This window comes from Theropithecus gelada, chromosome 1, assembly GCF_003255815.1.
Source record: "Theropithecus gelada isolate Dixy chromosome 1, Tgel_1.0, whole genome shotgun sequence".
NCBI classification, from domain to species: Eukaryota; Metazoa; Chordata; class Mammalia; order Primates; family Cercopithecidae; genus Theropithecus; species Theropithecus gelada.
In genome coordinates, this window is record NC_037668.1 from 213,749,553 (window position 1) to 213,762,862 (window position 13,310).

Below are 13,310 nucleotides of genomic sequence, written 5' to 3' on the forward strand. Positions count from 1 at the left end.
TTTTTTTTTTTTTGAGACGGAGTCTCGCTCTGTCGCCCAGGCTGGAGTGCTGTGGCCGGGTCTCAGCTCACTGCAAGCTCCGCCTCCCGGGTTCACGCCATTCTCCTGCCTCAGCCTCCCGAGTAGCTGGGACTACAGGCGCCTGCCACCTCGCCCGGCTAGTTTTTTTTTGTATTTTTTTAGTAGAGACGGGGTTTCACCGTGTTAGCCAGGATGGTCTCCATCTCCTGACCTCTTGATCCGCCCGTCTCGGCCTCCCAAAGTGCTGGGATTACAGGCTTGAGCCACCGCGCCCGGCCAACATATCCAGTCTTACAAGATGTCTTCAGGGACCTCCACTGGGGATTCCTTGACTTGCAGCAGCACCACCTGGAGGCTCATGCTTGTTCTGGTGGCACTTTAATGTACCTCCCTGTGGGTGCAAAAGATACTAGCATTCAGCTTGGTTAGTAGGTCTCATCCTAGCAGTGAGACAGGGCACTCAAGCATATATTTAAAAACCATGTTTTAGGTGTGATTTGCCCACTTGGTGATCTAAAGATTAGAGAAATTACTTTTTCAAGGTTTCTCCAGGGATTCTAGCTATTAGCATTGTTTTCAGATAACTTGTAAAGTCTAATACTACTATGAACCGAATAGGTAGCCCCAGTATCAATCAGAAAATCCAGAAGATGATTTCCTATCATCATGGTCACTCAGGGTTGCATGTGGAAAATCTTAATGGGATCAGTAGAGTCAGAAGTAGTTAGTGCCCAGGTTTCATCATTCCTCATCACTACTGGTGATCTCAGGCATTTGGTGCATTGACTGATGCCTATCTTCTTCAAGAGTCTTATTTTGGTTGGGGCATTCTGTCTTCCAATGGCCCTCTTGTTTACAGTAGGCACATTGGTGGGGTCCCATTATGAGGTGTCTTATGTGGTTTGGATTCTGGGATGGGGGGCCACCTATGTTTAATTGCAGTCTTCCTACTTGTGGACCGTGAGTCATTTCCTCAGTCAGTGCCACTGCCAGCAAGGCAGCTTACTGTTTCACTTTCTGGACTTGATTCTGCTACTAAAAATCTTTAAAACAATGTCAACCATTTGAGACATCAACATCCCCAGGGTCTCCTCTGTTTTCTGTAGTTTCTTCTGAATATCCAGAGCTCTTTGGCTAATATAGTTTATATTTACCATCTTTAAGTTCTCAGGGGCCTCTGAATCTATATCAGTGTATTGCCTACACATTTTTAAAAGCCCTACCAGAAATTCTGAAGGATCTTCTTTAGGTTTTGGTTGTATCTCCTGCATTTTATTGAGACTCCTTTGTTTCGGAACTCCCTTATGAAGCACTGCTAAAAAGCAATTTTGGGAGCATTCAAGTCTAGCTCTGTCTCCTGCATTTATATTTCAATGAGGGTCAGGTGTGGGGATGGCCACAGATATCAACAGTTGCTATTTTATGTTTTGCTCTTACTGTTTAATTATAGTCATCCTAGTGGGTGTGAAGTGGTATCTCATTGTCGGTTTCCTCTTCATCTCCCTAACATCTAATGTTGATCATCTTTTATGCACTTGCTTACCATTCGTATATCTTCTTTGGAGAAACGTCTGTTCAAGTCTATTGCCCAGTTTTGGTTCAATCGTTTGGTTTTCTGTACTTGAACTGGAAGACTTCTTTATATTTTCTGGGTACAAGATTCTTGTCAAATTTATCACTTGCCAATATTTCCTGCCATTCTGTGAGTGGTCTCTTCACTCTCTTGACAGTGTCCTTTGATGTACAAACGTTTTTAATTTTGATGCTGTCCTATTTATCTGTTTTTTTCTTTTACTGCTAGTGCTTTGTGGGACACGTTAAGAAACTAATGCGAAATCCAAGGTCATAAAGATTTGCCCCTATATTTTTTTCTAAGACTTTTAGTTTTAGCTCTTACATTTAGTTGTTTCATCATTTGGGGTTTTTATAGCTTGTTTGGTTAAAATCCAACTTCACTCATTCATTCATTCATTTATTAATAATTGTATACATTTGCATGCATAAGGAGATACATCTTCCAATTAGGGGATAATTATATTTGTTTCTTATAGGGAATTTACATTATTTTCCAAATTTTACCAAATAATAACAGCAAGTAAATATTTCTTTTAAAATTCTCTAAAATAATAAAACTTGTTCTGAATGCTAGCTTATAGAAGTATTGAAATGATGCAATGAGAGAACTAAGGAGTTAAAATTATTAGTGTTATATTTGCAATGAGTTCATTATTTTCTGGTTTTTTTTAAGAATAGTGTCACAATTAATTAGTATACTAATAGAATATAAAGTGGGTTTCTGGGTGTTTGCCTAAATATGTAGCAAATGGTATTTTAATTACAATTTGAATTGCTAATTGTTGTCAAATAAAATTTTAATTAAAAAATTGGGGGGGAGAGCAATGTCATTGTCCTAAGCAGTCCTGCATTGCCCTCTGGTGGTCTTTCACTTACTAGGTCTTCTCATTGTTGACTTCAAGGACCTTCTGCCTTTCTTGATATTTTTACGTTTGACTTTAATTTTTTTCACTCTGATAGTATTTTAAATTTGGAGTTTAAGAATGTCAAGAAAAAATTAAATTATCCTTTCTGTATTTCAAGAATCTTAATATACTTTTATATATAATTATTTTAGCCTACCAGAATTCCTCATTATGACTTTGTAACATTTTATGAAATATAAATTGTTTGTTTAATATTTCATATTGATAAGGACACTGTGCTCAGTTTCCTAGGTATGTTAGTCTGTAAATTTCCTTACGGTTTTTTGAAGTATAATTGATATTACAATGAACATCATCCAATTAAAGATTACAATTTCACAAGTCTGGGCACATGTATATATCCATAAAATCATCACTGCCATTAGGGTAATATACATGTATCCATTGCCCCGAAAAGATTTTTCTCATTTATTTGTAAAAATACATTGTTAGTCTGATGTAGAAATAACTTCTGTTTGGTCCTTCACATTCACCTTTTGCTTGGGGAGGTGGTCTGTACAGTGAAGAAATTGCTTGACCTTGCTTCGCTGTACAGTTAGGAACCCATAATAAAAGGCAGATCTAAAGATAGGTCATTAGCCAGGAGAGAGCACTGCCAGGACTGCCTTGGAGGAGATGACTATATGCTGAAAGCTTATGGGACTTTGCAGTTCCATGCTGGCAAAAGCCTGGGCAGCAGGAGCGGGAGTGGGTCCAAGGTGGTGGACCAAGGAGCAAAATAAAGGTCTTGATTGGACTGAATTCATTGACATGAGAGAGCCCACTATGGATTTGGGTTTAAAGTATTGGACAGACCACCTGCTAATGGTGTTGGTACTCTGGGCTCTATGAGGGCTTCCAGATAATGAGGTCAGAATCCTCGGATGTCCTTGCCATACTGCTGAGGGAGGGAGGAAGGAGTCAGAATGCATAAGGACAGGCATGGTGGGATGGAACTATGATGTTCAGTCTGCTCAGCCATCCCTAATCTTGCCTGCTGGGAGAAAGCAGAGCTCACTCACTTCATCAAAGTATTTAAAAAGTGCATTGGCAAAGGAGGCACCAGCATCCTCGAAGAGCTCTGTGCTTGGCCATCCTCTATTGCTGCCAATGATGGTAGGGGACAGTGAAGAGGGGCTGGGTCAGGTGGCTCGGGCATCAGAGACAAGGTGCATGCAGTCATATAGTATGCCATGCAGGCAGGATGGGAATTAGAGAATGACCCACAGGGATATGTGGTGAGGGGTAATTGATCGAGGGGTCCTGAGAAATGAAATTGATGGGCAGCCTACCAAGAAAAAAGAAATCTAGATATGATTGTTGCTACAGTGAGGACCCATTGTCTCTAACGCATTTACGAGACATAAGCCAGTAATGACTCTGAGCTCCTAGACTAAAGGAGAGATTGGAGCCCTTCAAGGCTGCAATGTAGTCTCTGGTATGTATCATATATCTTTTCCCTCAGCTTCCCCAAATGTCCCCAAAGTCAAAGGTAATTACTGCTGTGACCACACTCTGGAAGAAGGGAAATATCTACATGAGGTTTCTAGAGAATTTTGTCTACATGTTCAGAGTAGATTTTGAGTCCCCAACATCAGAAATGCTGTGTGGCCCATCAGTTGAAGCAGGGGCTTTGGAGTTCTGGGGAGAGAAGCTGCCTTGGCCCAAGGTTAAGATTGTTCCGTGAGACCATGGCGTCTTCCTATGGTTACTCCCCATTCCAGAATGGATGTATTTATCAACTAGTGGGATAGGAATTTTTTAGTCACTGGTGGAATCCCCACACTGGTTTCCTGAACCTAGGAATTTTTGTTACTAGGGAAGAAAGGCCCAAGTAGAGTTTCCTGGAATTACCCTGTCCTTGAGAGTAAACCAAAGGCAACACATCATCCATGGAGGAGATAGGAGAGGTGAGCAGTGTCATCAAACCCTCAAGACAGGCAGGTTAGGAATTCCCACTGTTGCTCATTTTCCTTGCTTCTTTGGCTACATTAGAAGCCAGATGAGTCATGGAGATGAACAGTAGATTTCCACAAATGTAATCAGATGGAGAAGACAACGGGAGTGTGACTGTTTGTAGGATATCTCAACAGAAATAATCCATCAGTTACACAGCTGCTGCGGGAGGGCCCTGATCATGGCACAAGACCCCTTCCATGATGCCAGCTGCTAAGCATGAAGAATTGACACAGGAAAACCTGCCAGCACCACAGGCTCCACGCTAAGCAGGAGGTCACAGTAAACAGCCCGCCCTAGAGGAATTTGAATCCAGCCCAACTACTGACTAGATGGTCTCAATTCCCTACACTACTGGCCTGGCAGAAGGTGTGCACCCACTTCTGAACATAAATCCTAGTTACCCCAGTCTCTACTGCTCTTCTCTATAATTTTATGTCAATAAATTTTGACGTTTAAATAAAATGGACAAATCCCTTAAAAGGAAAAAATAAAAACAACTCATTATATCAATGACTAGCGAATTTTTCATACTCAAAGAAAGCATCAAAGAATGTCAATATTCTCTCCCTCTCCCATCTTAGCAGGATAATTTATTTTCATGATTGCAAGTGGTTCATTTTTAGATAAATTTTAACATTTTTCTTCAAGCATCCAATTTCCCACTACTATCTTTGATTTCAGCATACTTCCAGTTCTCATAGAGAGGTGAAGGTGCTGCTTTCTGGGTTAAGGCCCAAGCAACATTGCTATTTGAGCAGGAGACCCATATATGCTACCATTTCCTCCAAGAGAGATAAATATTGTGTCAGGCATAGCTCCTTGTTTAGATAAATTATTTTCCTCTTCTTCCTGGACGTCTTGCATTGGGTGTGGCCAGATGACTGAGTTCTAGCCAATGAGATGTGAGTGGAAGCGATATGTTCGCTTCTAGGTTGTGACTTTGAAATGTGGCCTGTTCATGCCCTCTTCCCCTGCCTGTTGGCTGAAATGGAAGAAACTTTTGTCTCTGAATTGCATTGAGGAAGAAAGCTGCCTGTCAACAAGAAATCTACACTTGGATTATCATGTGAATCAACAGTAAATATCTATTACAATAGAACACTGAAATTTGTGGATCTCCTGGTTTTAGTAACTAGCATTCAAGTAACTAATACAAATGTTGGGCTGGGTAATATAGAATATCACCAATATCAATAATTTATAAAATAAATTATTTCCCAAGAGTAAATCTTAACTAGATGTGGCTGAGATAAGTTGTTTTCTCTCACTCACCACTGTCTTCTTCCACAGGAATAAAATGTTTTATTTTATCTGGGAGGATAATGGCTCAGAACATGGCATGACCTTTCCCAGCCTTCATTGTGTGTCACGCGTATGATCGTGTGATAAAATTCTAGCTAAGTGGCTAATTATAGGATATGAGCAGAAGCATCATGGGGTAGCTACTGGGATTCTTCCTTAAAAGATAGATGCTTCAGTTGGGTGCCACGGCTCATGCCTGTAATCCCAGCACTTTGGGAGCCCAGATGGGCAGATCACGAGGTCAAGAGATGGAGACCATCCTGGCTAATGTGGTGAAACCCTGTGTCTACTAAGAATACAAAAAAATTACTTGGCACATGCCTGTAGTCCCAGCTACTCGGGAGGCTGTGGCAAGAGAATCGCTTGAACCTGGGAGGCGAAGGTTGCAGTGAGCCGAGATCATGCCACTGCACTCCAGCCTGGGCAACAGAGGGAGACTCTGTCTCAAAAAAAAAGAAAAAAGAAAAAAAAAGATAGATGCTTCATATAATGTGCCCTTTTCTTCTTGGTTATTTTCTACATTATGCTCTTTGAAATGCAGATGTGATGGCTGGAGCACTGGTTGCCACACTGAATCATGAGAATGAGTGTCCTAGTGATGATAGAGCAGTAGGGGAGAAAGAACGTGGGTTACAAGGATTTCATGGATTACTTACATTGAGACTTACATATGAGAGAGAAACAAACTCTTCTGTGTGTAAATAATTCTTATTTTAAAGCCTCTGATATGTGTTGCCACACTGAATTTTATTTCAAATACTTGGTCTTGAAGGATAAGTAAATGTTTATCAGGCACAAAAACTTTGATAAGACATAAAAGAAGAACAATCTATAGTTGATTAACCATATTGGTTAAAAAAAATCAAAGAAAGAAAAAAAAAGAAAGAACTAAGTTGTGAATTTGCTTATCTCCCTAAGAAGGACAAGCTAAAGAATACACAAATTATTCTTAGAGATTCCAGATTATAACACTAAAGGTCTACAGCTATAGATAGGGAAGGTGCAAGGGTGTCCATTGGTCAAGTCCATTGTTAGTTTGTTGGGGCTTCCAGAACAAAATACCACAAACTGGATGGCTTGAAAACCAGAAATTTATTGTCTCCCAGTCTGGAGGACAGAAGGCTGAGATCAAGCTGTCTGCAGTGTTGGTTCCTTCTGGGGGCTGTGAGGGAGACACCGCTCCATGCCTCTTTCCCAGCATCTGGGGGTTTCCTGGCAATCTCTGGCATTCCCTGGCTTATAGCTGCATCATTTGAATCTCTGCCTTCCCGTCCACATGGAGTTCTCCCTTTTTGTGTCTCAGTGTCCAAATTTCTCCTTTTGTAAAGACACAAGTTACATTAGATTAAGAGCCCACCCTGCTCTCTCTATCCCATTAGGATCACGTCCTAACCTAACTCATTACATCTGCATCTGCATCAACCCTGTCTCCAAATAAGGTCACATTCTGAAGTACTGGGGGTTAGGACTTCAACAGATGAATGGTGGGGATGCAATTCAACCCACAGCCAGTACTAACATTAGAGTGTATCGCTATAAAAACAATTCCTACTTAGATTTCTCCACATGGCTAAATGTAAAGTGAAACAGTGAGGGCATTAGTAGTTTTGGAGGTTGAAGTTATTTGTGGAATAATATCACACTCCTCTTCTCTGGGGTGAATGCCAGGAGAACGTACAGGGAATAAAAATCAATATCTGTCCTCAAGACAGCTTCAGAGCCGGAGGGCCATCCCAGATGCTTCTTAAAGAGAAGAGGCCAGGAATTATCATCAACACGGAGACATAGCCAAAGTGCCAGAGGGCATGGAGGAGGGAACTATGAACTCCAAGTGAAGACGCTGAGTGCAGCAAACAGTGTGAAAACCAAAACTTCAGCACACATGAGCTTTCCTCAAAGCATGACAGTGGAACCAAATGCACGGAGTCCGAACGTGACTGGAAAATCCAGACCTAGATAGTCACAATGGCCTAGGGAGGAAATGCCATTTAAATCCGGTATTCATGGAAATAATCTGACAGGTGGTGATGGAGTGGGGAGGTAGGGATTTCAGGGAGAGGGAATAACAGGAGCAAATCCAAGGAGGATTGAAGGACAGGGCAAGGCTGTTGTGCTGATTGCCTCCTGGGGCCTCTGCAGATGGAAAGAGTGACCGAGGAGCTCTTGGGGAGCCAGGGGACAGTGGCAGGGCAGGAAAGCAGCCCTTTGTCTGATACTTATGCCAGCTTCAGAAAGCCGCTCTCGGGTAAGGTCGATTCGGCGTATTGCATCCCTAGTTTCAAAGCTGACTTAAGGATGGGTGGGACACCATTCAGGAGTAAGGATCTTCAGAGTCTTTCTTTCCTTTATGGGACTTGTTGGTCGGCTCTACTGGGCATTGCCAGCTTCTCCTCAATGTCCCATGAGCTGAGTCTTTAAGGCCAGGCAATTCCAGGCTCTGGTTCCTCAAAGTCTGAATGTACCTGGATTACTAAGGTCCTTATAAAATAGAGATATAGGGCCGGGCATGGTGGCTCATGCCTGTAATCCCAGAACTTTGGGAGGCCGAGGCGGGCAGATCACCTGAGGTCAGGAGTTTGAGACCAACCTTCCCAATATGGCAAAACCCCTTCTCTACTAAAATACAAAAAATTAGCCAGGAGGGGTGGCAGTGCCTGTAATCCCAGCTACTCGGGAGGCTGAGGCAGAAGAATCGCTTGAATCCGGGAGGCAGAGGTTGCAGTGAGCCAAGATCGTGCCACTGCACACCAGCCTGGGCTACAAGAGCAAAACTCTGTTTCCAAAAAAAAAAAAAAAAAAAAAAAAACCAGATACAGAGGATACAGAGGTCCGAAGTGAAGCCTGACAGATGGTAAAACAATCTCCAGGTGGCCTGGGTGCTCAGCCAGGTCTAGGACTTTAACTCCCCCATGGCATTTGGAGTTAGCTAGCTTGTTTGAGAAGGCAAAGGTACGTGAACACCTGTTGAAAATTTGGTTACAAAGTTGGCCAAATAAGAAATTGTTGATATGAATTATGGAATCCCTATAGTCATAAAAATTTTTAAAATGACTACTGGGAAACTGAACATTTACAGTGAAATTCTCTCTACTGCTCATTTTAGTTCCCTTCTTTTCTCAAAGTTAAATTATAACTCAATGTAACCCACAAAAGGAAAGGCTGGTTTTTTCCTATGCAAGTCTAAGATTTTGTGGAAGGGCGGAGTAGGAAAAAAAGATATAGAAATCAACATTTAATTTATGCCTACTACCATGCTAGAAACTAAAGGTATATAAGTTACTTATTATAAATATGAATTACAACTTCAGTAGCTAAGTTTAGAATCCAAGTAAAACGTGACAACACTTAGAGTAATTACAAATGTATCACTGAAAGAAACAGAACAGTCAAAATAACCTTTAGATGAACATGGTTAGAGGATCACATTACTTTCAAGACTTACTGGAAAACTACAGAATCAAGACAGCGTGGTACTGACATAAGAACAGACACAGAGATCAAAGCAACAGAGCAGAATCCTGCAGTAGATCCACACTTATCCATGAACTATTTCCTGACAAAGACAAAGACAATCCAATGGTGGGAGGGGAAATCACACTTCAGCTTTAGCGTCTGACTTCTTCTGCAGAACAAGATATTTTTCAGATTCATCAATTCTGTTGCTTTCTCCATGGTTTGTCTTTCATTGCTGAGGAGTATTCTATTGGACAAATATACTGCATGTTCGTGTTGATGGATGTGTGTGCTGTTACCAGTTTGGAGCTGCTGTGAATAAAATGGTGATGAACATTCCGGTAAAGGTCTCTTTGCAGACATGTGTTTTATTTCTCCTGGGTAAATACTGAGAGCTGGAATTGCTGAACTATAGGTCAGGAACGTGTTTACTTTTATAAGAAACTGCCAAAGTGATTATACCATTTTATCCTCTCAATAGCAACATGAGCGGTCTTGCTTTGCATCCCCACTGACACTTGGTAGTGTTCGTATTTTTAATTTTAGCCCTGTTCAGTATTGCGTGTTGGCACTTTGTTGTGGTTTCCATTTGTTTCCCTCGTGATTAATTATGTTGAGTACTGTGTCCCTGTGGAATGGCTACCTGTATACTTCCCTTTGTGGAAGGTCTATTTGAATCATGTGTCCAGCTTTCTTCATTGTAAACAAAGATATTCTCCAAATTCTCCTCCTCAAAACTTTATAATGTAACTTTCATATTTGGGCCTATGGTTCATATCAAATTAATTTTTGAGTATGATTAGTGGTAGGGAGGTTTTTTGTTCTAATACAGATGATGAAACTAAATCCTGAAATTGTTTTACAACCGTTCCTTTTTTTTTGAGGTAGGGTCTTGCTCTGTTGTCTCAGCTGGATTGCGGTGGTGCAATCATGGTTCACGGTTCATTGCAGCCTCAAACTACTGGGCTCAAATGATCACCCCACCTCCCAAGTAGGTGGGTCTACAGGTGCCTGCCGCCATGCCTGGCTAATTTTTGTATTTTTTGTAGAACAGAGTTTCACCATGTTACCTAGGCTGGTCTCCAACTAATGGGCTCAAGCGATCCTCCTGCCTTGGCGTCTTAAAGTGCCGGGATTACGGGCATGAGCCTGTAACAGCACCCAGCCTGTTCTATAATCTTTGTAGCCACTTCTGGAAGAAGTTATAGAACCTTTCTGTCACTCAAGAAATTTCCCTTGGGCCTCTTCACTTTCTCACCTGTATCAGTCAAGCTCCTCTTGGGACACAGAACTAGCAACATACATATACAGCAAGGAGTTGTGAGGGTTCCTGGGCAAGTCTGAAATCCACAGGGCAGGCGTCAGGAAGTCAGGCTGGAACTCTGGGGTAGGAGCTGACAATCCAGAGATGAGATTTCTTCTTCCTCAGGGAAACTTCAATTCTTTTTAAAGCCTTTCAACTGATTGGAATGGCCCAACCAGATTATAGAGGATAATCTTATTTATTTCAAGTTAACTGTAGATGTCAATCACATCTACACAATACCTTCATAGCAACACAGCGTTTGAATGATCAGCTGAGACTACAGCCTAATCAAGTTGACATAAAAACCATCACTCTCTTAATCCCCAGAACATCTAATGGCTTTTGCCTGTTATTGGACTTCAAATAAATAGAATCATAGAATGTGTTTTCTTTTGTGCCTGGTTTTGTTCTGGAAAGTGCTATTACTTGACAAATTTCAAACAGCTGCAGAGGAAGGATTTACTTGAGGCGATATGACTTGAAATCTTGAAGCTTAAACCAATACACTAATGCTCTCGACCGGAAAAAGAGATTAGAGCTCAATAAAAGAGAAAATGTGCCCATTTGTAAGATTTGGAAACGTAGGTAGAAATAGGATTACAGAATGAGTTCAAAATATAAATAATACATTTGATAAAAATGTGTAGCCAAAATTATAAAAATTATGATATATAAATATATGACACATTTTACATTCAGTTGCATAACTTCTGAGCATATGACTCACTATTTTAATAAAAATTTTACATAAATTAAAAATAGCATCTATAGTCCTGCCTAGCTTAGGTAATTATCAGTTAGAGAATACTACAAGAAAATGTGGGGGAAGAATGGCATAATGTCTTGGTTTTGCTTTAAAATATTCTGGGAAAAATAAAACAAACAATACATTTGAGGAGAGAGATGAAACAAGATTGGTAAAATGTTGTTGATGCCTGAAGGAAAATGGTGGGTTCATCCGGTTCATTTCATTATATTACTCTCCCTACCTTAAGCATAATTTAAAAATGTATTAATTTTTATATAAACATAGTAAAGGTTAAAAAGTTGCATTTGCCTTTCTTGAATAAGAAAATACAACCCAGGCAATTCCACGCGCCCCGTCGGGGGACCGGATGGGGACGGGAGAAGGAAAAGGGCGCTTGGCTCCGGGACCAGGGGTCCGGAGGGTGCCGGGCTGGGAAGGGAACAGGGAACCGGCTGGGGGCGGCCCGGCGCGGGACAGACGGACCGACACACCGCCCCCTGGCGGCCCTGCGACTCGCCCACCTGCGGGACCTCGTCGCCGCCCTCACAGCCCCGCGGCCACCGCCGACCCGGGCCGGTCCCCGGGACGTCGCGGGTGTTAAAGGGTGAGTCCACGCAGATGTCACCGTCGCCGCGGGCAAGGACCGCCAGGCTGCGGCCCTGCTCCGAATCCGGGCTGCGCTGGACACGCTCCTCCACCGCGGGGCGGCCGCTCCGCCACCCGCACGGCGCCCGGCAGCTGCTCCGGCCGGGGATTCGCGGGGCGCAGCCGCCTGGGCCGCAGGAGGCTGATGTCAGCGCTCCGCTGTGACCGCGCCTGTTTTCGAGATAAGTTTAAATCAGTCCATTTTCTCCTCTGTTACCCTTTTCAATACGTCAAATCTCTCTACTAATCATATAATTATTGTTTGGTAATGACAGGACACTTGAGATTTGCTTCCTCTCTTTTGGTTTTTGTTTTTTTTTTCTTTTTTAGAATTCCACTTTTCACCCTTTTAGTTATGTGTATGAATAAACATTTATTCATTTATTTCCATAATGTGTACATAAATATACATAATTATTTTAATTTGCTTGGTGGTTGCCCTACAGATTCAGCGTTTATCTTTGACTTAATACTGTCGCTTAAAACAAAAGACCCACTTACAGTGTAGCTTGGAGAAGCGATCCGGAATCTTCACTCATTGAATCCGTTTATCATACTACTGCCCTTTTCACAATTATTTCCATGTTTTACTTCTACACGTTTCCACCCGACTAGCTATTATTATAATTGTTATTTTTTAAAAGTAGATGTTAATTCAGAGTGTATATGTATAGGTAGTATATATAAAATTTTGTGCTCCTCTTCATTCCTTCCTACATTTCTGCACCCTCAACTATTAATTTTTTAAAAATCTTCCACTTTGAAAAATTCCCTTTAATATTTCTCATATTGCAGATCTAGTGATGAATTCTCTAGGATTGTGGAACATAGATTTCCATAAACTGCTGGTTGAAAAACCTTGCCAAAAATTACCAAAAACTAAAAATAAAATAAGACTAAAGGGGAACATTTTAAGCAGCCTAGGAAACTATTGGATAAGAATTTTGATAATGGGAATTTGACCACTTATCACATCACCCTTGTGCGAGCAATAATATTTTATCTGTATGTATAGATGTCGAACATATTGGTCACAGCTTCTCTTATGATAACTAAATTAGCTTTTTCTAAGGCTTGATACCTTTAATTCTAACATAAATATTGATTTAGTTAGCTATGTTGTTTGTAAGGTAATTGTAACGTACTGCATGACTTGCAGTGAATACACAATAAATATTTGCTGAATAGATGACCATGAAAAGGGGTTTTTACAAATAACAATCACTAAATTGTGGATCTAAAGATAAATATAAGCATATGTCATCACTTGTCAGTTTTCCAAAGGCTATTTGAAAAGCAAGCCTCCCTAATGAGCAGAGCAGCCAGCAGTCACCCACACGCTGAGTAATGGTGAAATACACAGCAGCAAACCAGATACTCTGATGCACTGCAAAAG

General features: G+C 41.3%; 1 pseudogene; it reads left to right on the forward strand.

The window, feature by feature from the left end:
* The window catches only part of LOC112634777, a 33,329-nt pseudogene extending 21,250 nt beyond the window's left edge, over positions 1–12,079 (forward strand).
* Positions 12,080–13,310: the final 1,231 nt, after the last annotated feature.